Source organism: Canis lupus, chromosome 34 (genome assembly GCF_003254725.2).
Source record: "Canis lupus dingo isolate Sandy chromosome 34, ASM325472v2, whole genome shotgun sequence".
NCBI classification, from domain to species: domain Eukaryota; kingdom Metazoa; phylum Chordata; class Mammalia; order Carnivora; family Canidae; genus Canis; species Canis lupus.
The window spans coordinates 12,850,406-12,877,728 of NC_064276.1; the positions used below are offsets into that span (position 1 = coordinate 12,850,406).

At 41.3% G+C, this 27,323-nt stretch overlaps 1 protein-coding gene across 1 annotated transcript in view; it reads right to left on the reverse strand.

Moving 5' to 3' along the window:
* The window catches only part of GNB4 (G protein subunit beta 4), a 60,549-nt gene extending 34,515 nt beyond the window's left edge, over nt 1–26,034 (reverse strand). Inside the window, exon 1 of the mRNA XM_025451470.3 lies at nt 25,885–26,034. The gene's annotated coding sequence lies outside the window, so the exon portion shown is untranslated. The remainder of the gene's footprint in view (nt 1–25,884) is intronic.
* Nucleotides 26,035–27,323: the final 1,289 nt, after the last annotated feature.

Here is a 27,323-nt window from a genome sequence, read left to right on the forward strand (position 1 = left end):
AGAGAGAGACGCAGAGACATAGGCAAAGGGAGAAGCAGGCTCCTCACAGAGAGCCTGATGCGGGACTCAATCCCCAGACCCAGGATCACACCCTGAGCCACAGACAGACACTCAACCACTGAGCCACCAAGGTGTCCCTATTTTAATTTTTTGTAAAGATTTTATTTATTCATGAGACACACAGAGAGAGGCAGAGACACAGACAGAGGGAGAAGCAGGTTCACCGCAGAGAGCCTGATGCAGGACTCAATCCCAAGACCCCGGGATCACGACCTGAGCCAAAGGCAGACACTCAACCACTGACCTACCCGGGTGCCCCAGATTCAATTCAGGTCCTTTATATTCACAACCTTAATTACCCTTGCTGGACTGTACTGAAGACATCACTGTTCCCACATCCTAAGAACTCTGGTTCTGATGCTTCCTTTTCTGAGTTCCAAAAAAATCCTAAGTAAAACTGGTATAAACCTCTGAGTTGCTAATGTACTAAAAAGGAGTATCAAGGGGCCCTAACAGACCTTATTAGTTTCAGGGTGTTCAAAACCACCATTTACCTACCCACTACTGCCTTTCCACCCTATGAACCACCCACGTAACAACTGACTCTCTAAAGTGGAGCTGATCTGCAGCTGTAAGCAGAAAGAATAAGGGGTCCCCCCAAAAGACCAACAGACATAGCTTTCTTAAAAAGTTGTTTTAGGTCCCCAGACATCTTGTGAAAGAATGTGAGAACAAACAGCCACTATCAGGCCAGCTGACTGACCAGACCCACACTCTTGAGTTATCTTTGCAGGATCTAAATCCCTTTGAGCGCTCAGATACCAGTCCAACTAGAGCCAGAGAACTGATGATGCTGACCTCTGCTTTTGCCAATCCTCGCTCCTTGTGACTTTGACCTGGACTCCATCACCTCAAGAGGACTTTTGCCTCAACTCCATGCTGCATTCCACACTGCCCAAGCCCTTTCGTCAACATGTACCCTTAGCTTAGAAAGTTCCCAATTTTATCCTTCTGGGAGCCAATGCTCTGGGGAAGGAAAAAACAAAAAAACAGTATTCTCCTTTACTTGCTGGAAGTAAAACCTTTCCATTTTCCTTTTCTTTGGCTTGGTCGTTGTCTTTTGGCTCAACACTCACCAAGAGGCAAATCCAGTTTCAGGCAACACGGCTACTCAGGATATATACTATGATCTGTACCAAATGGAGGAGATTTTCCAGCCTGGCTGCCCAAAAGGATTGAGTACCATGAATAGAAATGGCAAACAAAAAGCAGTTCCTTCATCACCACCACTCTATGAATCAGTTACTTTTGGGAGAGGCCATGGGCCCTGAATATCACTATATTTTTCCTGGGCGTGTCAAAATAGAAGGCCCTAATCACTTTCACTTTTCACTCAGGGGTGCATGTGGAGCAAGCAACCCTGAGGGATGAGACAATGTCTCCCCTCTAAGATGGAGCAGGCTTGCTCCCACTTACTATAAAAGTGGTAAATTCCCCAAGCTCAGTGTTTCTGGGTTGTGACACAAATTTAATGTGCGTGTGGTATCTATCTAGGCCCACCTGTGTTCACCCCATAGGAATTGAGGAACATGAGGGAATTAACACAAACCGACATCAGGAGAGGTTACTCGCTGTGCTGTAAGGAATAAACTCCTTGTTCTCTGACCAGGGAGTCTCATGTCAATTTTGAGCATCCGTGAGCCAGTAACAGGCTGACTTACCTGGCTGGTAAGTAGTTAAAATCCCAGACATTTTGAAGTCCTTGAGGGAGAAGGTTCATAAGAGATAAGAGGAGTTCAATGTGAAATGTAGTGAGTTTGTGGTACCTTTCTTCTTTCTTTTTATGGAGATATAACTGACATAGAACATTGGGTAGATTATTGTATAAGTTTTAGTTACAGAATGTGATTTGACATTTATGTTGCAATATGATTACCAAAGAGTTAACTATCCTATCACATAATTACTGTTCTTTGTAGAGACAACATTTAAGCTCTAGTCTTTTTTGCAACTTTGAAGTATATAATACAGTGTGGTTGACTACAGTCACTGTGCTGTACATTAGATCTCCAGAACTCCATCCTTTCTCTGCTTGCAAGCTGCACTTCCCTTCTTAAACAGATTACATTCCAGGCCCAGTACTTCATCCACAATTTTGCCAGCATCCTACTTGCCTTACCTTTTAATGTTGTCATACTCAATAGATAAAAAATCACAATCTTGTATGAACCCAACTACCTACTTTTTCTTTGGCCAGAACTCAAGCGACCATTGATCAAAAATCAAACTAAAGGGTGTATTATTTATACTACAAATTCATTTCATCCATCTCAAGTGGACCCTCAAAACCATCTCTCAACCCTATGCAGCATTTTGTTCATCACTTCTACTCTATCAACTATTTCAGTTCCTTTGAACTCTTTAAGCTTCTGACCTTTCACACTCCCTCCTACAAATGACCTTGCTTTCTGCATCACAGAAAAAGCAGAAGCCATCAGACATGAATGCTTTTCTATTTTTTTCTATTACTTGATATATAAAACTATACAAACTTAAATGACTCACCAACATTCTCTTATCAGAAGAGAGGAAGAGACCTTTCTTTCATTTGGTCCAATTCCTCCACCTATGATTTAAATCCTATCTCTTATCTTTTCAGTAATCTTATACTTCTGATTGTCTCTTCTAGAACATTCAAGCTCTCATTTTTCCTCCATTGCTTTAGTCTTTTAGGAAAAATTCCAAACACAGAGAAAGGTGGAGAAATCAGTATAACGAACCCCCATAATACCCACCATGTGATTTACAAATTGTTAATGTTATATTTACTTCTTGTTTTTCATAAAGTATTTTGAAAGTTTTATTTGAGAAAGAGAAAACATGGGTTAGCACAAGCAGGGGGAGGGGTGGAAGGGAGAGGAAGAAACATACTCCATGCTGAGCAGGGAGCCTGAAAAGGGGCTCCATCCCAGGACTCTGAGATCATGACCTGAGCCCAAGGCAGACACTGAGCCACCCAAGCACCCCATTTGCTCAAGTATTTTAAAGTCAGTCACGGACATCAAGACATTCCACTCTGAAATATGTCAGCATACATCTCCAAAAATATCAGGACATTTTTCTATTAAATCGTAATGGTAATTAATGGTAATTAATAGATCTACCAAAATTAACAGTAATTATTCAGGAGCTAATATACCTAGTCTATTTTCTTTTTTTTTTTTTAAGATTTTTATTTATTTATTCATAGAGACACAGAGAGAGAATGAGAGGCAGAGACACAGGCAGAGGGAGAAGCAGGCTCCACACAGGGAGCCCACGTGGGACTCGATCCAGGGTCTCCAAGATCATGCCCCGGGGCTGCAGGCAGCACCAAACCGCTGCGCCACCAGGGCTGCCCTATATCTAGTCTATTTTCAAATTTCCCCAATTATTCCACCAATGTCTTTTTACATCTGATTTATTCAAATGAAGATCCAATTAAAGACTACATAATATATTTGGTTAGATCTCCTAAGTCTGTCCATCTAGAAGTTATCCACTGCCTGCTTTGTTACCCCTAGAATACTGACTGGATAGAATGAGCTACTTGTCCTAGAGGATGCCCTACATTCTGTTCACTTCCTTAGGGTATTAACTTGTTTATCCTCTAGATTGCCAATAAATAAGTTAGATCTACAGGCTAGATGATAGCAATGTGTCTGGCAGGAATACTTTCAGGTAACAGGGCAGACTTCGTATTATAATAAATCAGAACAAACTTAAGGTTTGTTTAGGCACTATTTGTAAAGCTGAAAGTGGTCAGTGTATTCAGGTGTTAACAGTTTAGTCCATTCTAAGGTTGTAATTCCTCACTTCTCATCTAGCAAACCACCACCTGTGGGTAACCTTTCACTTTGAATTGGATCCTTTCTATCAGGGTTAAACATGCCCAAGTTTGAAAGAAAAGAAAGAAGGGAGGAAGGGAAGAAAAAGAAAGAAAAGAAAAGAAGAGAACAGAACAGAAAAGCAAAGAGAACGAACAAACAGAAGTCCTTGATTTTACTATCACGGACCCTCCTTTTTCAATCCTTCATTATGAACTCTCAGAGCTGCCTGTACATGACCCCATTTCTTCACATGGATTTCTGAATTCTCAGGCCCTACTCATGTCCAGCCGACTTCAGCTAAGTTGAATCAGGCACCAAGGAAAAGGAGGGGGCAGTCAGAAGGCAGGGCTGTCTGAGAAAAGTTTCTAAGCAGCAAAATTAGAACCCTTGAGATGCTTGGAGCAAATGAAAGGTGAATCTGCCACCCCAAACATGGCCTTAGGAGGCGGCAAAGGATCATTCAGAGACAAAGCAGACGCGGGAGACGCTGAAAACAAGAGAAGTCCCTCCTCCAACGTGGAAATTTACATTTATAAAGAAAACCTCCATTTGTAAGGGTGTCTGTCTCCCTCTCCATACTAGGAAGTGAAGGACACTAAATCACCAGAGAATCTTAACCGACGGAGAAGGCACCGATTGAAATCACCACAACAAACCTTACCCCGGTGACCCTTGCCTTTTCCGATAACCTCGGGACGGCCCCGCCCGCCCCCCCTCAGAGGCACACTTTCTTCCGTCTTTGGCTGAAGACCGCATTTTGGCTGGTGCCTTGGGCAACCTTAGGGAGCAACGCACTCTTCCCCGCTGGGAATCGCCCAAGTATACCCGAGCAATACATACACGTTCATAAACTTGTTTTTCCCAATTATCTTTTATTGCAGGGGGTCTCAGCCAAGAACTCAGAAGGGTAAAAGGGAAAATCATTTTCCTCCCTACAGAGACTATTGCAAACTTTCTCCAGATGCCTGAAAAGAAATGTTGAAACTGCCTTCCCCCACCTTCCATTACCTGCAGCTAAAGGGAGGAACTAGTTTTTCACTTTTTAAGGAACTTATTGGTTCTGTCACTAAGGAAAAGAAAAACATATATTTTAAAAGATTTTATTTATTCATGAGAGACACAGAGGCAGAGACACAGGCAGAGGCAGAAGCAGGCCCCACGCAGGGAGCCCAACGTGGGACTTGATCTGGGGTCTCCAGAATCAGGCCCTGGGCTGAAGGTGGTGCTAAACCGCTGAGCCACCCGGGCTGCCCAGAAAAAGAATATTTTGATGACACAAACTGTTGACCTCTTCTACCCGCCTGACAATTGCTACATTCCTGAGACTATTAATGAGGAACACATCTAGCACAGACTAGATTATAAACTACTTCTGTATGAGCCTAGAGGCTGATTAGGCTAAAATGAGGCTATAAGATACCCCCAGGTGAAACCTAGTAAAATAAATTCTAATTATGTTTTAAGGTCCAAAAAGTGGCCAATCTGTGTACTGACATGGTCTGTGTATGCAATATAGCTATAAAAGTTCTGAATTCTTGAAAATGAGACTGTTGCATGACGTACAGTTTAGTAAGTTTCTCCCTCAAACCATGTATCTAACACATACTCAAATTTAGCGAAGTGAGATCCTCCAGGGGCATGTATTTGACTAGAGCAAAGTCATTCAACTACTAAGCCTTCCTGCAGTTCCTTTACATCCAGTTTAGAATGAAAACCAGGGAAATGGCAAAATAGTTTATAGAAGCAGCCCGGGTGGCTCAGCGGTTTAGCGCCACCTTCAGCCCAGGGCCTGATTCTGGAGACCCCAGATCAAGTCCCACGTTGGGCTCCCTGCATGGAGCCTGCTTCTCGCTCTGCCTGTGTCTCTGCCTGCCTCTCTCTTTTTCTTCTGTCTCTCATGAATAAACAAAATATTTTTTAAAAAAGGGGGCAGCCCGGGGTGGCTCAGCGGTTTAGCGCTGCCTTCAGCCCGGGGCGTGATCCTGGAGACCCGGGATCGAGTCCCACGTCGGGCTCCCTGCCTGGAGCCTGCTTCTCCCTCTGCCTGTGTCTCTGCCTCTCTCTCTGTGTATTCTCATGAATAAATAAATAAAATCTTTAAAAAAAACACAACACAACAACTTTGCGAATTTAGTGTGGAGGGGAAACATGAAAAGTAATGTCAGGAGAAAGAAAGCCAGCAAGATAAATGGTCACCCACCACTAAAAGTCTCTATTGGGTATAGCCAGGCGAACTGCCACATAAAGTAACTCCAAATCTTCCTTAAAGTTTAAAATAATCAAGAACCCGACCTGAGAAGGGAGTAAACCAAAACATATTCTCTTACTGATCAGACTTTACCTGAATTAATGTCCAAAAAGGGAAACAATTATATACAGAAATTAAGGTTTCGGTGTACACTGGTCATACATCTAACAGAAAATGGAGTAGGATTCCTGAAAATTCAGACAGAGTGAGCAGCCCCAAAGCTGAAGGCAGAGAGGCATCAATTACACTACCCCCCCCCTTTTTTTAAGAGCTTCCAATATATGGGAGCAGAATTAACCTCAATGCCAACTAAATAGCCTAATGGGGGAAACCCTGGTGGCTCAGCGGTTTAGCACCTGCCTTCAGTCCAGGGTCTGATCCTGGAGTCCCAGGAATCGAGTCCCACGTCAGGCTCCCTGCATGGAGCCTGCTTCTCCCTCTGCCTGTGTCTCTGCCTCTATCTGTGTGTGTTTCTCATGAATAAATAAAATCTTTAAAAAAAAAATAGCCCAATGGACTGCTATACAACCCCCCAACCCCAACAACAACTGTTGACAATGATTCTTACAATTATCCCTCTATACCAGAAGGCTGAGAAAAGGTCCGCTAGAAGAGCTAGCTAGCATCTTCGGTTGTGTAAAGACAGTGTATTAACGAAGAGAGTTTCTTTTCTATGGGGGAGGAGGGACAGGGGAACCAAGACACAGATAGGGAAAAGACAGTTGCAAGCTAAAGTTAAGATAAAGGATCAGCATCCAGAGTTGTGTGACTTTTTTTTTTTAAGAAATTTTCATTTTTTTAAAATTTTATTTATTCATGAGAGAGAGAGGCAGAGACACATGCAGAGGGAGAAGGAGGCTCTCTCGGGACTCAACTCAGGACCCTGGGATTGGGGCCTGAGCTGAAGGCAGACGTTCAACCACTGAGTCACCCAGGCGTCCCAGCATCCAGTGTTTAAAAGCGATTACTCCAAACTAATAAAAAAGACCAATGATCGAATTGAAAAATGTGCAAAGATATGAATCAGCAAATCACAGCAGGAAAAATTGTGGAAGCCAATATACAAATGAAAAGATACTCAACCTCAGTAATCAAGGCAATGAAAATTAAAAAAACAATTTCATATCTATCAGATTGATAAAATTATATCTCAACCAAGAATTAGCAAGGTTGGGGCAGTCAGTAGAGTGTGGGACTCTTGATCTCCAGTCACGAGTTCAAGTCCCACATTGGGCATAGAGATTGATTAAATAAATTAAAAAGGAAAAAAAAAAAAGAATTGGCAAGGTCAGGGGTGAAATGGTATAACTCATTCTGGTAGAAAAACTCTTGGAAAGCAACGTGGCTAATATCTAACAATGGGATGGTATCTCTTTCAATATGACAATTCCATTTCTGGGGGTGCCTGGCTGGCTCAGGTGGTAAAATATACCACTCTTGATGTTGCAGTCATGAGTTCCAGTCCCATGTGGGATGGACTTGACTTAAATAAAACTTTAAAAGTTTATTTAAAAAAAAAAAAAAAAAGATTTAACTCTATTTCTGGGTATATAAGCCCTAAAAGAAACTCAAGTACATGTGCTAAAGAGTTGGATTCATATAGTACTACTTGTAAGAGCAATAAACTAAAAATGCTAATGCCCATCAACAGAATGGATAATTGTAATGTTTTCATGTTGAATTATTATATTGCAAGGAAAACAAATGAACTACAAGTACATACAATGTAGATTAATTTGAACAATAATATGGGGGAGGTGGAGCAAGTTCCAGACTCCTCTGGAACATACTAGCATAATACTCTTTTTATAAAACTCAAAAAACAAAACTGTTTAGGAATGCACACATATGTAATATAATGCTTTTGAAGGGAACAATAAAACAGTACAAGGAAGAAGAACACAAGTACAATAGTTGCAAGTAATTGTTAATTTTAAAATTCCTGTTAATTTTCAAATTTTCAAACTCCTTGAAAGAGTTCAAATTGAACTCTTTTATTGGAGTTCAATTTGCCAACATACAGCATAACACCCAGTGCTCATCCCATCAAGTGCCCCCTCCCAGTGCCCTTTACCCAGTCACCCCCACGCCCCACCCACCTCCCTTTCCACCACCCCTTGTTCGTTTCTCAGACTTAGGAGTCTCTCATGTTCTGTCTCCCTTTCTGATATTTCTGATTTAGGTATTTACTTCAGTGTTTATGTTACCAATAGGCAAGCAAATATAAGCATATAAAAGTGAGTCCTACATGGATCCACAATAAATAATCTACGTCTTGCACTAAATTAAACAAGAAGACCATTAGACTAAGGTGGTTCTAATACCTTAGCAAACTGTGTAAGCAAAACCAAACCTAAGTCTGTAAAACCCAAGGACAACCAACCACAGCCAAGTAGGCTTTCCAAATAAGGCAACCACACAGCTATAGCTAATCACATAATTTCCCTGCTTTGCTTCCTTCTTTATAAAAATCTTTGTTATATATATTTTTATTAAAGTTCAATTTGGCAATATATAGTATAACAATAACAATATATAGTGTGTATATATATATATATATATATATATATATATATAGTATAACAATTTGGCAATATATAGTATAACACCGGGATCCCTGGGTGGCGCAGCGGTTTAGCGCCTGCCTTTGGCCCAGGGCGCGATCCTGGAGATCCAGGATCGAATCCCACGTCGGGCTCCCGGTGCATGGAGCCTGCTTCTCCCTCTGCCTGTGTCTCTGCCTCTCTCTCTCTCTGTGTGCCTATCATAAATAAATAATAAAAAAAAAAATTTTTTTATAGTATAACACCCAGTCCTCATCCCATCACGTGCCCGTCACCCAGTCACCCCATAAAAATCTTGCCCCTACCTATGCCAAATCCAAATGGACTTTTGCTTAAAAAAAAGACAAAAAACAAACAAAAAACTTAAACTGTTTAATATACTTCATTTTATCTCTTAACACACCTGAAGTCCACTGGGAACCATGAAATAAGTAGAATGAGAAAGGGAGACAGAACGTAAAGACTGCTAACTCTGGGAAACGAACTAGGGGTGGTAGAAGGGGAGGAGGGCGGGGGGTGGGAGTGAATGGGTGACGGGCACTGGGGGTTATTCTGTATGTTAGTAAATTGAACACCAATAAAAAAAAAAAATAAGTAGAATGAGATAAAAATAAAGACAAAAAGAAACAGAGGCTCAGACAGATTAAATAACTTGCCTAAGATTAGAAGCACAGTTGGGAAGTGAATCCAAGTGTGTATGGGACTCTGGAACCCAGAATCTCAACTACCCTGCCACACTGCCTCTTTTCAAAGAGCAGCTCATCGGGGTGCCTGGGTGGCTCAGTTGGTGGGGCATCTGCCTTCCCCTGGGGTCAAGATCTGAGAGTCCTGGGATGGAGCCCTGCATTGGGCTCCTGGCTCAAGGGGCAGTCTGCTTCTCCTTCTGTTCCTCCCCCTGCCCAAATGAATAAATAAAATCTTTCAAAAAAGGGGGAGGGGCAGCTCTGACTTCTCTGCTGAATCTGACAATACTGCCTTCCTTATTCACTTTATTACAGTGGCTTTCATGACCTCAACTTCTTAGATTCTCCTTGTACTTCATGGACTATTGTTTCACTGTATTTCTGCAGTCTCCTCCCACCCCCATTCACTTCTTAAACACCTATATTTCTCAGGGTCTATCTTCAGCCAGCTACTTAAGCAACTTTCCTACTGGGAGGAGGGAAAGGTAGAGGAATAGGAGATATATATGAGCCATCTCCATTCTTTTACAAGAAAAGAAAAGAAGAAAAGGGAAAGGAAAGAAAGGGAAAGGGAAAGGGATCCAACCACAGGGGTGCCTGGCTGGCTTAGGTAGTGGCACAGGTGACTCTTGGATCTCAGGGTCATGAGTTCAAGCCCCATGTTGCGTGTAGAGATTACTTAAAAATAAAATCTTAAAATTGCTTTTTAAAAATCATATACATGAAAAACCACAACCAAGAACAAAACACACAAAAAACTTCATAAGGGTACAGTATAGTTAAGAAGTTTCACAAAAAAAATAGTAATAAGAAGAAGAAGAAGAAGTTTCACCAATGGTGATTTTTACTCTAGGTCAAATTGGAGCTGTTCATCATAATCTCTGAAGTGATATTGAAACTGCAGACTAAAGAAATTTAAACTAATAATTTAACAGAAATTAGCTTAATATAAACACAGTGGGGATCCCTGGGTGGCGCAGCGGTTTGGCGCCTGCCTTTGGCCCAGGGCGCGATCCTGGAGACCCGGGATCGAATCCCACATTGGGCTCCCGGTGCATGGAGCCTGCTTCTCCCTCTGCCTGTGTCTCTGCCTCTCTCTCTCTCTCTCTCTCTCTCTCTGTGACTATCATAAATAAATAAAAATTTAAAAAAAAAAAAAAACACAGTGGCTTTCAGTCACCATAACTTCTTGACTAAGTTTTCTTTCCAACATGAATTGATTCATTTAACACAATTGAAATTATTATATAGTGAAAGCATTGTAAGTTGAGAAGAAAGCAGCATATTAGTTATCTTTTAAAAAGTTCAGCTGTGCCAGTTACACATATCAAAAAATATCAATGAACCACTGTATTCATACCAATTAAAAAAATACAGTTGCATAATTCAAACAGCCTTCTCTCTCCACTTCTTAAAATGTCTACAGAATTTTTACTAAGCAACGCATTATGTAGCCTGTACAATTATACTGCTGTGTTAGTGAACAGCCATTTTCATCTATATGCAACAAGGAAATATGAATATTTCTTAGCTAATAATTTTCATACTGATCATGAAAGTTTGCAAGCCATGAAAGAATATTTTAAGGGGCGCCTGGGTGGCTTGGTAGTTGAGCGTGTCTTTGGCACAGGTCGTGATCCTGGGGTCCTGGGATCAAGTCCCACATCGGGCTCCCTACAGGGAGCCGGCTTCTCCTTCTGCCTGTGTCTCTGCCTCTCTGTGTGTGTGTCATGAATAAATAAAATATTTTTTAAAGAAAGAATATTTTAAGTTGTAAATTTAAAAACAAAAATAGACTTTTCCTTTAAGTCTATTCATCAGAAAAATTCAAGTTATTATAATCTCTAATGTCTTGCTTTTCTGTAATCTTTGTCAATTCCTGTACTTTGTAAAAAATTTTTAAAAACCTAACTTCAAACTCATAATGAGTTATTTAAAGCTTTCGCGATCATTCTTAGCATGGAATTTAAAAGCACACTTGCCTATCCACCCCAAGTATTCCATATACAGACATCCCCATGTGGCTTTCATAAGAAGTTAGCGAAAAGCCTGGGGCTACATGGGGCGTGTGGACAGGACAGAAAAATGGACGCTAGAGCTGCTGAAACTGTAGCATAGATTTAAGTTTTTATTTTTCATCACACTGAGCACTTAAATGCCCCCAAAGTAAAAAAAATTCCACTTCTTGTGAACTGCAAGCAGTCTGTTTTGTCTGTGTTCCAGAAAAATAAATAAGGCGCTGCTCTTTAGTCTGGTTCCCTTCACCTAACTGGTATGTCGTGGCACGGTTTGTTCTTTCACCAAACATTTACTGAATGCCTATCATGTCACAGACCTGAGGCTACACACGACTAGGACAGGCCCAGCTCCCCTGGAGTTCACAGTTTAAGCAAGAAAACAGACATTTAAGTGTATTCTCACATAGGTATTTGAAGCCCTCAGACCACGTGTATTTCAGATTTGGGAAGTTTCCAGACTTTAAAAAGGAGTGGACCCTGGAGCAGCACCCCATATAATCAAGGAGTATTTCCGCCACAGAGCATAAGCCATATATACACAACTAGGTGGGAAAAAATAGGCTAGCAAGTTTCATGTCAGGCCAGGTTGTGGCATGAAAGGAGTCCAAATCACATACAGTTCTGCCACTAAGTGATGTGTGAAAAAAACTGCAGTTTTCATAGCATTCTAGATCTTCAAATTCTGGGAGACCATTGACCTGTAATAGCTAAGAGGAAGATTATGTGGCATAAAGTCAGGATGACCCCAGAACTGAGAAGTTAGTAGGAGTTAGCCAACCAAGAGATGGCATTTATTGAGCACTTATTATGTGTCAAAACTCTTCACAGTAACTCATTTAACAACCTCAAATCGACCTCAGAAGATAGGGGCTAATATCATCCTCATCCCATAGGTGAGGAAACTAAATGTTATGGAGGTGACCACGCTTACCTGAGCTCATACAACCTAATAGCTCGCTGACTCACTCGCAGTATACTTACTGCGTGATCCTAGAAACGGTTTACTTGCTCTGCATCTCAATTTCCTCATCAATAGAGTGGAAATATCCTATGGGATTGTTTGGGGAACTGAACATACACATTCACAAAATGTCCTTGGCACTTAAGTGAGGGCTAATTTGGCCCAGCAAGGGATATACAAAAGCACTCTAACCAGAAACACTACTCAGACTGGTATCTTGGTCTGGGTCAAAGATATAATATAAAATACTTTAAACAAAAAAGAAGGGATCCCTGGGTGGTGCAGCGGTTTGGCGCCTGCCTTTGGCCCCAGGGCGCGATCCTGGAGACCCGGGATCGAATCCCACGTCGGGCTCCCGGTGCATGGAGCCTGCTTCTCCCTATGTCTCTGCCTCTCTCTCTCTCTCCCTCTCTGTGACTATCATATATAAATTAAAAAAAAAAAATTAAAAAAAACAAAAACAAAAAAGAAAAATACAATTATTACCAGAATTTTTTTCATGGCCTCAGCATCCCAGTTATGCTGCAATGTAGCCCCTCTGCTCTCTCTGTAACCCCTTGAGGAGCGCTGAAGCTCCCTTCCTGGGAACTCTGGAGACCATCTTCTTCTGTCTGCCAGGAGAGGACCTTATGCCAATTCCCTATGATATAGACCAGGACTCTCTAATTAATGACTGGGGAGGAGAGAAGAGAGATTCAAAGGGGCAAAGAGCGTAGGAGAGAAAACATCCAATCATGTGAAGGCCTTTCTCAAGCTATACCCACCTCATGAAGATATCAGTACCTGGCCCACCCAGCATACTGCCCACCTCCACTCCAATGCCTTGACTCCTAGATTGAAGCAGTTACTGTTATATCTCCAGATGTGTAAGGGAAGAAGTATGTTTGATAATCACTGATCCAACTAAGTAGCCTCATCAGTGGTTCTCAAAGTGTGGGGACGAGCAGCAGCACTGAGGAACTTGCTAGAAATGCACATTTTTAGGCCCTTTTCCAGGCTTAAAGAACAAATGGGGTGAAACCCAGTGATCAGTGCTTAACGAGCACTCCAGGTGATTCTGGTGCCTCCCAGAGTTTAAGAACCACAGGTCTAAACTCTCGTTTACATAGGAAACAAAACTAAAACCATCTGATTGAAGGAAGGCTCAAGAATCTGTGTTCATTTAGGAATACCTGGGTGGCTCAGTCAAACCTCTGCCTTCGGCTCAGGTCATGGTCCCAGGGTCCTGGGATCGTGCCCCACAACGGGCTCCCTGCTCAGTGAAGAGCCTGCTTCTCCCTCTGCCCCTCCCCACCCTCCTCTCTCAAATAAATAAAACCTTAAAAAAAAAAAAAAAAAAAGAATGTGTGTTCATGGGGTATCTGGATGGCTCAGGCGGTAGAGCATGCAACTGATGATCCTGAGGTTCTGAGCTCAAGGGCCACATAGAGTGTAGTGATTACTTAAAAAAAAAAAAAAAAAAAAGGTGTGTATTCACATATTAAGAAGTTCCTAAAAAAAACTGGGGCACCTGGGTGACTTGGTTAAGTGTCCAACTCATGATTTCGGCTCAGGTCATGATCTTGGGGTTGTGGGACTGAGCACTGAATGGGGCTCTGCACTCAATATGGTGTCTGCTTGAGATTCTCTCCCTCTTCCTCTGCTCCCCTTCCCCCATGTTCTTTCTCTCTAAATAAATCCTAGAAAAAAAAGTTCCTAAAAAAAAAAAAATACTAAATGGCATTTATATTATCTTCCTGGTGAAACATAACATCTAAATACTTTTTAAAAAATAAAGATATTAGTTGGAATACATAGTTAGAAAAAAATTATTCCCATTCTTATCAGTTTTTAAATAGGGCAGAATTATTTCCCATATCTGAATTGTGAAAATTTTTTGAATTTTTTCCTGAGGAATGCCTGTAGAATGGGAAGAGAGAAAAGAGAAAGACTCTCCCCATATAAATTTCCTACTTCTCAAACATTCACAACTTAAAAAATGTTTTTACAAAGAAATCATTAACAATTCCTTGACATATATCAGGTGTTATTTTCCCTTTCCTCAAGGGAAACAACGCATCTGGCAAAAACTTGAATTTTTTTTGGCAGCCATTACCTTCTTTAAAATAATCTACTTGTAGATTGCTTGCTTTTACTCTTAAATGTAAGAATGAAATAAACTCAAGAATTGAAGGGAGAGCTTAGGAAACACAGCTATCTTCTATCAGGATATACCCATGACACCCGAAAAGAGAGATACTCAAAAAAAGTTTTTAAGGCTTAAATGCATTAATCTTTTTTAAAGTAGCAAAGTGTGTGAGAAAATTCCCAATAGTGTTTCAGGTTAACTAAAAAAAGGAACTTAGATTCTCAACTGCCAAAAGTAGCTCTTATTACATTGTTTTTTGTTTTTTTGTTTTTGTTTTTTTTTTTAAAGAACTTGTGATTAAGTTTTGTTAACAAGTCACAACATGATCCATCCACACACTCATAAATCAACCAAGAAAACAAACTCTTAAAAAAAAAAAAAAAAAAAAAGAAAACAAACTCTTTATCCAGGTATCATAAACTGATCCATTGGGAGTAAACACTTTGGATAAGAATTAGGAGATCTCTTATTGAACAGGATTTGTCATCTTGGCAGAAATCTAAACCAAGGTGGTAAATTCCACAACCTAATAAAACATCATGCATAGGGCAGCCTGGGTGGCTCAGCGGTTTAGTGCCGCCTTCAGCCCAGGGCCTGATCCTGGAGACCCAGAATCGAGTCCCACCTTGGGCTCCCTGCATGGAGTCTGCTTCTCCCTCTGCCTGTGTCTCTGCCTCTCTCTGTGTGTCTGTCATGAATAAACAAATAAAATCTTTAAAAAAATAAAATAAAATGTCATGCATAAAAATAAATAAAAAAAGAAATTAAAAGCAAATGGTTTTTGTTGCTTCATTCCTACACATTTTTACATTTGTGTGTTATAAATAAAACATTTATAAAAAAAAAATTTGTGACAACTGCAGTGTTTTAGGCTATTTGCCAGTTATAAAAGCTGAGTGTCAATCATAAATTCCTTAGGTTTGATTTTTATTTTATTTTTATTTTTAGGTTTGATTTTTAAATTGCAAATTATAAAAGTATCCTTTAAATCAAGGATAAGAAGGGAGGAACTCTTGGAGGCAAAAGTAGTAACAAAACCTAAAATTATAGTAATATCAGATACTACATGAAAACCTCATGCAGTGATTCTTTTAAATACAGAGTGCATGTGTTTCCATTCTTTTAGTGTATACTACATACAGAATTGGAGAGAAAACGGAAGCTTTAAGTGAAGAGGGTTAGCTTTTTTTCTAGTCAACATTTAGGAAAGCTTTCAAAAAGATTTTTCTTCCTGTACTATTCCTAGCTGTAGTCCTAAACTATATAAGAAATGAACACTATCCCAACCTACTGGCAATCCAAATCATCACGTGATTCATCCTTCCACTCAACAAACACGTGTTTAGCGCTTACCCTGCCCTAGGCACCCACACAGATCCACCCCAATCAGAAAAGTTCATCTTCTCAGGAGAAACTGATAATAAAATTCTATCAGGATGTAAGGGCCGCAATAGAGCCCATATTTAAAATGCTGTCAGCAAAACCAAATATTTCCTGAGAATATGGCTGAACTTTCCATATTTAGGATTTCCCTTAAACTGAAACCGTTTCTAGTATGCTTATATTTTTAGCTGCACCTCTTAAAGCAACAAGTTCTATGAATTCACTGACAGCTCTGTAAAATGGCAGAGAATTTCTTTTTCCTTAGCCCTAAAACTACCTTCTCTAAGTTGAAAAGCCTCTAGCTTCAGTATTTCTAAGACGCTGTGACCCAGACGTTAGGAAGATTATGATTATGTAAATTACAAATCATAACTTTCTCAGACTCTTTTTTTCTCAGGTGATTTCACTCAAGTATTATTACCTCTTGGATTTTTTTATAGAACCATGTATGGTTCATCTTTGTATTACTAAGTCACACATTCTTAGATCACTTTAAAGTCACATAATTTAGGGGGTTTTTTTTTAGCCAAAAATAACCCTTTAAATTTGCCAGAATTGGTTACATATTACTCTTGATTATATCTAAAAAATGCTTAAATGAACACCACCACTAAAGGATGAGAATATGACAACTGTAGCTATCAGAATTTCATTCAACAAAGGTCTATAAATGCCCAACAGGGGCAGCCCAGGTGGCTCAGCGGTTTAGCGCCGCCTTCAGCCCAGGGTGTGATCCTGGAGGCCTGGGATCCAGTCCTGCGTTGGGCTCCCTGCATGGAGCCTGCTTCTCCCTCTGCCTGTGTCTCTGCCACTCTCTCTGTGTCTCTCATGAATAAATGAATAAAATCTTTAAAATAAATAAATAAATGCCCAACAGGCATCATGATCTAGCTTATTTGCTAATTTGGCTTTGCAGGACAAAATGTGACATGCAATTAACATATTCATGGAGAGGTAGCTACAATTTTGTGTTCACAGCTTTAATGAAAGCAAATTGTCTTTAAAAAAAAAAAAAAAGGAAAATTATCTTAAAGTTACCAATAATAAGTAGAAATAGAGTGCAGCACCCAGTGTCTTTCCCCCAGTACAGATCTCCTTCTCCCTAACATAAAGTCATAATACTGAAGCAGAAGGTAAAACTTCGGAGATTTTACTAATTAGAAGGCAAACTCACCACTGCAGTATTGGTCTGAGAGGAACAGATCTTCACCAATGCTACTTTAGGATCACACTTGATTTACCAAAATATCATATAATTGTTTTCTTGGGTTCAGACTAACAGCTAATAACCCACACTAGCTATTTGTGATTCCACTCCATCCTCAACTCCTTCCTCCACCACTAATGTTCTCAAAATCCATCAATCCAAAGGGTCTTCTCTCTCCCAGGTGGCTTAAACAGGGTTTCAGCAACACTCACTATCCCATACACCAATATCACTCTTCAGCACTGCTGAGGAAACACACATTACTCCTGATGCTTCACTCCCTTTTCCACGTGTCCCACCATCACCTCTAAAAACTGTACAAAGATGTTTCCTCACTGAAAATTAGCACATAACCACAGGTGAAATTTAGATAGCAACATTTCTCCCCTTCTTTATATCCTAAATCATGCAGGAGTATTTCTGGGTGTGTTTTTAAATATTTTTCTGCCAAAATCTTCCCTAGTAGCGTATTAATAATTAAATAATGAAATCCCATGGTAAATTTTAGTTCCCATAAAGGTAAACATATAACCATGAAAACTAAAATCTATGTTTAAAAATTTTTAGATATCAACTGCTTTTGCTTTTTATATCATATGACAAGAAAAATCACATTTTTCTTTTTTTTTCAATGTTAATTTATTTAAGTAATCTCTATACCCAACGTGGAGCTGAAACTCATGACCTCAAAATCAGGAGTCACATGTTCTTCTGACTAAGCCAGACAGGTGCCCTAAGGACACATTTTTCAAAAAGTTTATTCCTTCTTCCACTACAGCTTCTCCAGAGACCTATTTCACGAGTAATGCACATAATGAAGATCCCTTGTTGACCAATTTCAGTTTCCTTAATTAGCTGTCCATTTTTCTACTAAGTACATAATTTAATTTACAGAAGTCTAAAAAAAAATTTTTTTTAAGTTTAAATTACTTCTTTATTAGAACCTGGTCACTATAAGCCTTGTTAACTAACTTTTTAAAAATATTTTATTTATTTATTTATTTTTATTTATGATAGTCACACAGAGAGAGAGGCAGAGACACAGGCAGAGGGAGAAGCAGGCTCCATGCACCCGGAGCCCGACGTGGGATTCGATCCTGGGAGCCCGATGTGGAATTCGATCCCGGGTCTCCAGGATCGTGCCCTGGGCCAAAGGCAGGCGCCAAACCGCTGCGCCACCTAGGGATCCCCCTTCTTAACTATCTTAAATACAATGTATAATCTATGTTGCACGCCAGTTAAACAAAGTCTCATTTCAGCTTAAGGTGTATTACTGAGTTTTTAATTTCACATTACCAAATAGTTAAAGCCCAATTTTCACTCTTTAAACAATTTCAGGGTAATGGTGTGTAGGTGGGGAACTCATAAAAATTGAAGGAAAAAAAATGAGTCAAGTGATTGCTAAATGTTACCATAACAAATATATCAAACATCCTTACATACAAGCCCAGGGACTAATAGCTCTTTGAACACAGGGACCACTGTCCTCATCTTTGTCTATTCCAAAGTAGTATTCTCTCTCTACTGTATTAATTCTATCCATTTCTCGGTAGCTAAAAATGTATTACAAGTTACATGATGAAGAAGAAACAGTAAGACTTCTGAAAACAGTATTTTTTAATAAGAATGAATGTTTAAGGATAGTCACTATTCAATTGTTTATGTAACAAAAAATTAGAAACATAAATCAACAGGAGAGAAGATACGGTACATCCATACAACAAAATATTATGTAGCTGTAAAGATGACAACCGCAGAGCTCTAAATACCTGCAAAGATGCCAGCACTAATGACACCCCTACAAATGCTCCCTTTGGGGTTCCAACTATAAAATACGCATTTTGGTGGAAGTATGACCTTACCCAGCAAGGTATATACTAAGTTTCCTTGGTAATAACCAAACAGCACAGGAAACAACCCTGTTAAGGCCAAAACTAGATGGGAGAAGGGGCTAATTTAAGCTGTATACTGCTAATTTAAGCTTTAAATATTAAAGGTGGGCATTAAGAGAAACTTTAAGTTTATATCATTTTACCAAGTCAGTAGCACATGAGTGTTAAAACCATTTAATGTGATGGCTACTTCAAAACAATTTAAATGAGACATAATGTTCAGTAATTCTAGAAGGCTCTCTATATTGCATACTGGAAAAATGGTATTGAGGAACATGTATCTGAAATTTATCAAGCATTTTTTGTTCATCATTATGGCACCAAAGGAAATTCTCTGGTACCTCTACCATCCCTAGGACAGTAGCAAGGCTGTAGTGTAGCATAATAATTAAGAGTGCTGCCTCTACTACCCAATTGCTGGGGTTTGGATACTGGCTTCTACACTGGCATATGTTAACTGACATATTGAAAAGTCAAAAGATTAAATGAAATTAATATTACAGTTGAGGAAAAAGTGTCTATAAACTAAAAATGGAAAAATATTAAAATATTTTAAGAGAAAGAAGTATACTTAAGCAGGAATTATTTTAAATAATCAAAACATTTTGGAGCGAAGTAGGGTTTTTTCCATCCTAAACCAGATCTCTTTAAATCTAAATATTGTCCTTTTTCTTGTCATTCTTTCCAATATTAATATGGTTAATTTAGAAGCTTACCAAAAATTAAAATTTTTAATCTTTGTAATTTTAAAATTAATTTTCCAGTTTGTGATCAATGTTCTTTTTGTTTCTTCCTAGTGACCTACTGTATTCATCTGCTGCTCGGTAGTATTACCTCCACCAGAGGGCAGACAAAAGGAAGACGAAGCTGGGAAACAAAATTAACAACTTTGTTAGCTTCCAGAGAAGCATTAGCAATATCACCAAGAAACTTTAAACAGGACTATCATTAAAGGATTCTCTGAGACAGTCTTCTCCATTGGAAATAGTATTAGATAAAATACAGCAAAAAAGCTGGCAACCATTAATTCATGCACTTATTCATTCCTTCAACAAATACCTAAGTTACGACCACATGCCATGCACATTCCAGGCTCTAGGGATTTAGCAGTAAACAAAACAAACAAAAGGCCCTGTTGTCATGGAGCTTTACTCTATATATCTGTCTAGGAGACAGATAATAAAGCACATAAATAAACAACAGTTTCAAGTACAGATAAGTACTATGCAGGAGAAAAAACCTGCAAGAAGTCAGCAGCAAGGAAGACTTTTTTTTTTTTACTCTTTATTTATTTATTCATGAGAGACACACAGAGAGAGAGAGGCAGAGACACAGGCAGAGGGAGAAGCAGGCTCCATGCAGGGAGCCCGACATGGGACTCGATCCCAGGCCTCCAGGATCACACCCTGGGCTGAAGGCGGCGCTAAACCGCTGAGCCACCGGGGCTGCCCCAGGAAGACTATTTTTAAATAAATTAATCTGTAAAGCCTGAATGAAATGATCGAATGATCCATGCCTTAAATGGGAAAAGAGCATTCCAGGAAGAATAAACAGTAATGCAAAAGTCCTGAGGCAGAAACTCTAACCTGGCATGATGAATCAACAGCAGAGAGGATAGTGAGGCTAGAGGGGAATGAGCAAAACAGAAGAGATTAGAGGGGGTAGGAAGGAGCCCAACCACATAATCAAGAGGGCCTCCTGACCACAGTAAAAACTTCAGATTTTATCTAACAGTAATGAGTTCTATTGCCTGAGACTGGAAGCTGAAAGACCAGTTAGGAGCTACTGCTGTAGTCCAGGCCCAGGAAGATGGTGGTTTGATGCAGGGGTAGTGTCAATAGAAATAAAAAATAGCCAAATTTGGAAAAATAATGTTAGAATCCATTACAGTTGCCAATGGGGGAATGGATGTAGGGTGAGTGAAACAGAATTAAAGATAACTCTCAGGATTTTTAGCTTGAGCAACCGGATGGATGATAACACCATCTACTGAGGAGAAGCAGCAGCTATAGCCAGTGAAGTAGGATGAAAATCAGAGTCCCAGAAACCAAGGAAAAATGTTTCAATACAAAGGAGTTATCTATCACCTGTGTGAAATGTGGCTAAGAGAAATCTAATGTGACAAGACTGATGTCACTGGCGATCTTGAGAACAGTTTTTTTCATACCACAGGAAGAATAAAGTCTCTCTGGAGTGGGTTCAGAAGAGGGGAGATTGGGAGTTGAGAAGTAGATGTAGCCTACACAGACTCTTGCAAGGATTTTTGCTGTTGTTTATGGACACAAAGTAGCTTTATTATTTTTTGAAGTTTTAACATTTCATTTTTTAAAAATTCAAACTTAAAGTTGAAAAAAGTAGAACAGTGAATAAATACTCTCAGATTCACTAATTGTTAATATTTGCCAGGTTTGCTCTATCAGTCTCTCTTCATATGTCATAATTATTATTGTTTGCCCATTTGAGGGCAAGTTGAAGATATTTTGACCATTTACTCCTAAATAATTCACTGTGTATATTCTAACAAGGGTATTGTCTTAAATAACCATAGTACAGTGATCAATTTCAGGAAACCTAACACTGATGCAATATTATTATTCAATATTTTCAGTGCATATTCATATTTTGCTAGTGTCCGGATAAATGTCTTAGGTCAGTAAGATTTTCCAATCAGGATCTGTGTTGCATTTTGTCAGGTATTTTAAACTCCCTTTAATGTAAAACACTTCCTTTGCCTTTGTCTTTCACGATGTTAACGTACTGGAAAAGAACAAACCAATTACTTTGTAGAACAATCCTCAGTTAAGGTCCCTCAATTGTTTCCTCTATGTAGATTTTGTTTATGCATTTTAGAAAAACCACAGAAAAGCAATGATGTGCCCAGTTCAAGCACATCAAGAGGAACCTGTTTATCCTGCTATTGCTGATGTTAACTTTGATCACTTGGTTGAGATGGTGTCTGCTAGATTTCTGCACTGTGAAGTTATTCCTTTTCCCTGTGGTCAGTAATCTCTGGAAAGACCATTGGAACCTATATTAGTACTCTGTTCCCCACCAAAGTTTCTCCATTAGCAACACTTGCATCGATCAACATGACCATAATGGTGGCAAGCTAGTCACTTTTCTAACTCTACTGCTCCTTCTACATTTTTATTGGCAATCTACTAGAGAATTCATTCTCCTTTTTCATTATGAACTTGTGGATTCTTATTTTATTCAATGGGTTATAATCCATTACTATCATTATTCATTCGAGGCTCAAATTTTCCCAGATTTGGCTGTTCAGGTTAGTTCCTACATCTTTTGGATGTGCTATCACTATTTTGGATAACACTTACCTTGCGTTCTAGGCTAATCTACTTTCCTTGCCCTCCAGACATTTAGATCTGGGCATTACCTGTGCTCACTGCCCCGAGGGGTGTCATCGCTTCTAGAATTTTCCATCAGACAAAGCTAGGAAATATATAACTCTCATTCTAATCCAACACCAGAGAGTGCCTTCTTCCATTTCATATCTTTATTTCCCTTCTCCACAGTGAAAACCTTATCTCAAAAAATATCAATGAATTTACTCATGCTCATTCCTATGATACATACAAAACGGTTCAAGAATTGCTTTATCTCTAGGACTATAAAAAACCAGTTTACTACAAGGGTTCAAGGTTTTTTTTGGGGGGGGGTGGATTTGCAGTCCTTTCTATCTTTAGATTAAAGGTAGATAGCCAAAGTACTGTGTTAAAAACTTACTTGGATATTTCTTTTCTTCAGAGAGTTCATGTTATTCACTGAAATACAGTTGGCTCATTTGCTGCTGTTTGCATTCAGTTTTGCAGGGTTTTTCTTTCAACCTTGTTAGTTTTATTTTTGAACATATAAAACAAACAAGTTTTCAAAACTCAAAACTATAAAAAAGATATAATCACAGCAGTGCCGTTTCCTCCACTATGCCTTCCCTGTAGGTAACTAATGAGTTTCTGGTTATCCTCTCTTGTATTTATTTTTTATTCTATCAAAAAAGTATGTTTTCTCAAAAAAAGTCTTAATGTGGAGAGAAGTGGCGCAGGATACTAGATCAAGAAAATAATTTTAAGATGGGAGACATAATAGAATGTATAATAATGTAGATGATTCTGTAGAAACTGAATTGAAATTATAGTAGAGACAGGATAATCTATCCTTAGAGTAGGGAAAATATCAAAATATCTTCTACTTTTTTTTTTTTAATTTATGATAGTCACTCAGAGAGAGAGAGAGAGAGAGAGAGAGAGGCAGAGACACAGGCAGAGGGAGAAGCAGGCTCCATACACCGGGAGCCCGACGTGGGATTCGATCCCGGGTCTCCAGGATCGCGCCCTGGGCCAAAGGCAGGCGCCAAACCGCTGCGCCACCCAGGGATCCCTCAAAATATCTTCTGATTTAATTTGAGGAATATCAGAGGGTTCCCATATTCCAAAGTAAGACTGCCATTCCAAAATAGTTGTATCTATATGGTTCCAGAAAACCCACATTAAAATGGGGTTATTATTTTGGAAGGATAATCATACTTTCACTACCTATTAATGTCAACAGAAGAAAATCTGCCCTCCTAAGAGGGCGATCTTAAACTTGGGGCCAGACATTGAACCAGGAACAGAGAGGTAAGACGAGAGTGGCTGGCATAAGGATCTGTACAATAACATAGATGGACAGTAACGATCATGCTGGAAAAATAAATCCACATCTCTGGCACGTCTTGGAAAATTTACAAGAAATAGAGGGTCATTCCTCAGGTCCTGGCCCAAAGTCAATGCCGCACAGAGGAGAGAAAGTGGACTTCAGATTCAGAGAGGTCTGGCCTTGAATCCCCGCTGAATGACTGAACAGCTACATGATCATAGGCAAGTTATTTAAGATCTCAGGGGCACAGTTTCCTTACCTATAGAACTGGATAATGTCTCCTTTGCCAAGGATATAAATAGAATAACATATAGCATCACCCTTGGCCCAGAACAAATGTCTAATAATTAGTTCCTATAACAGATTCAGGGTAAACCAGTCAGCAAGGTAAAGAACTAGTAACAAAGTGTACTTTAGTAACACGCCTGAAAAAAAATCAGAGAAATCACACCATCTCAGGCAGTACTTGGTAAGGGCAGAAAAATGTCCGATACTTTGTTCCAATTCTCAATTTTCAAAATGTCCCAGAATCTATTTTTAAAGTGTAAAAATATGTGCTGACATACTAAAGCACCAATGACTTAAAAGAAACAATTCTGGGGAGATGCTGATCAAATGGTGCAAACTTCTGGTTATAAGAGAGTAAGTAAGCTCCAGGGATGTCAAGTACAGCACGGTTACTACGATTAGTATCCTACACTTGAAAGTTGCTAAATACACGCACACACATGCCCGCACATGCACAGGTAATTATGTGAGGTGATGAATGTGTTAACCAACCTTACCACGGTCATCATTCTGCAATATATGTGAATATCAAGTCATCACGTTGTTGTATACTTTACATTTCTATCATGTTATTTTGTCAATTACATCTCACTAAAGCAGTGATGCTACAGGTTAACGCAAAAGACCAATGACTCAGAACAACCTCCTAACCGGTGCCGATGGCTCAGAGATTACCTTGAATGTATTAAAAGCCTGCAAGCCACATTAACTAATTTTATAAACATGTATACACAAGAACAGTCAACCTCGTTCAATAAAACGGTATTTTAAAAGTTTCTATTTCAGTTTCAAATTCATCTACAAACCAAAATGCAACATGGAAAATCCTAAAATGATCTCTGGCCAAATGCCTGAAATGCACAATAAACTTTCGGAGCCTCAGATCAGTAATAACCGAAAAGCCCCACACCTTAGAGTCTTAAAACGTACAATGGCAAAGAGACTCCAAGCATACAATTTTAGGTCTCCAAACCGTTCTTTTCCTGCAGGACTAGAAAAGACCTCCCTTTCATCTTAAATAAGCAGTGTGTGCCCTGTGTTCTAGAAGATGTACTCAAAGGTCACAATCTCAGTTTGCAACACTAAGAAGGAATGATCATAAAGCGTCCTGATCAACCATTAAATCTCCAACGTCTCAAGAAAACTTCCCCGCAGGGAGCTAATCCGCTCGCCGAGCCTATTCCGCCGGCGGCCGAAAGAGAGAAAGATGCATCCACGTCCCCTACCAGGAAAGAAAGGGGAGGAGGGCGAGAAAAGGGAAGAGACACACACACACACAGGGAGAGATGCAAAGTAACAAAGCACCGCTTCTATAAACAAACGAGGGTCTGGTTCGTGAAGTTTTGGAGATTCAGTCCTCCCTTACCGTAGAGCGACAAGTATCAAAACAGAAGGAAATCATTTGCTTTGAAGCAGAAAAAGGAGGCGGGGAGACGTGGAAAACATTTTACCATGTACCGAATTTACAAGAATTCGTAATCCATTACCACCCCCCACCCCCAACAGTGGGCATATCGTTTCCAAAGCAAATTTCACACGAAACCACTAGTCTGGTTTTTAGCGCTCAGCGGAAAACTTTTACGAGGCTTCCCAGAGCTCCCCTCCCAGGAACCCCGCTGGGCGGCCCCGCAGGACCGCGCTTTTCGGGGCAACCGCGAGCGCCAGCCCCGAGTGCCCCCGCGAGGCCTCGGGGCGCAGGCACCGGCCGGGGGCCCGCAGGCCGCCCCCGCGCCCCCCGGGGCCAGCGCTCCGAGCCGCCCAGGGAGCGCCCAGCCGCGCCCGCCCCGCGCCCGCCCCGCGCCCGCCCCGTCCACCGAGCCTCCGGGCAGGCTCCGCAGCCCAGGGCGCCCGGCCCGGCCGTCCCCACGCCGCCGCCGGGCGGGTTCCGGCGGGGCGGCCCCGAGGCGCCCCCCACGCCCCCCACGCCCCGCAGCGGGGAGCCCCGGCGCCCCCCACGCCCCGCGGGGCGCCCCGACGAGCCGCCGCCCACCTGGAGGAGCCGGGCCCGCGTCGACCGGCCGCGGCGCGAGTCGGCGGAGAGCTCAGCAGCCCCCGGAGCGCAGCGCCCCGCCGAGACCAGCGCCGCCGACAGCCGCCGGCCACACCCAGGCCCGCGCCGCCCAGCAGCCGACTCCGCGGCGCGCCGGGCCCGGGGCGGGGACGTGGCTCGAGGCGCGAGGCGCGAGGCACGAGGCGCGCGGGCCCGGCCGGGGACGCGCCGCGGACACGCGCGCAGCCTGGAGCGCGCGCCGCCAGGGCGCGGGGCGGGGGGCGGGGGGCGCGCGCCGCTTCTGCTTCCTATTTTCTCTCTCGTTTCCTGCTAGAAGGAGAAGAAAAACACGAATTCCCAGGCAGTTTCGTTTTCTTGTCGTTGCGGCGCCTGGACGCCGGAGCACACACTTCTGAGTTGCGCCCCAGTGGTGTGGCCGGTTTCCTTCCTGGCCCCGCGGAAGCCTCGGTTTGCTCGCGGGCAAGGAGGAGGGGTGGGGTGGGGTGGGGTGGGGGAGGGGAGGCTGGTGGGGGAGACCCCGGGGTCCCGCGTAGGTTGAACAGTCCGGAATTCTACGTGTCAGAAAGTAAACCGGAGGCAGCCCAGAGTCCCGCGGAATCGCCTTGCAATCCCAGCTCTGCTAGCGTCGCTTGCTTGGGTGACCGCGTACGTCTCAGGGACTGCGCTTGGTCACGGGCAAAACAGGGACGACGACACCTGCCTCCCAGAGGTGCTAAAGTGTGAGCCGAGACGCCGTTTGCACAGAGCCTGCCTGCCTGGGAAGAAATGACCTCCACTTGGAAGTCCTTGTTACTGTCTTCGCCTCTCAGATAACCCTGGCAAGTCGCTCATCTCTGCAGGAGTTAAAACATCATACACGTCTCAACAGACTTTTTTTTTTTTTCTTCTCCTTTCTCCACATTTCTCAGGGTGTTTTATGTTTTTAAATGTCATAAAATGAATGCAACTACCCAATTTGCTTCCTCTGAAGTCGGTGCCGCCCGGGAGCAGTTTTCCTTCCTCTCCCCACCCCCATCTTTCTTCTGAGTTAATTCCAGTTTGACAGACTGTTGCTATAGCATTCCTCCTCTGACGTCAAACAATTTAAAGAAACCGCCCTGGGTAATGAACGCTGCAGAGGAGTTCTTTGTGGAGTTCTGTGCTGGAGAAAGGTTTGAACAATGTAAGAGAACTTTAACACCTCCGCAGCGCTGCATTCCTTCCTCTTCGGCAGCTTCCCACTATCACCTGGAATAAATTTCCTAGTCCCTTAAAAGAGATGATGCCATGCGAAGCACGGTCTGATTGCGACTGTGCAGGAAATGTGGCCGTTTTGTGTAAAAGCCAGACTGTGACAAAAATGGAAACTATCCTAGCGCTAGGAGGGTAAAATTGTAGGCGTTCTACCCCCCCCCAAAAAAAATTTTTTTTTTTCATTT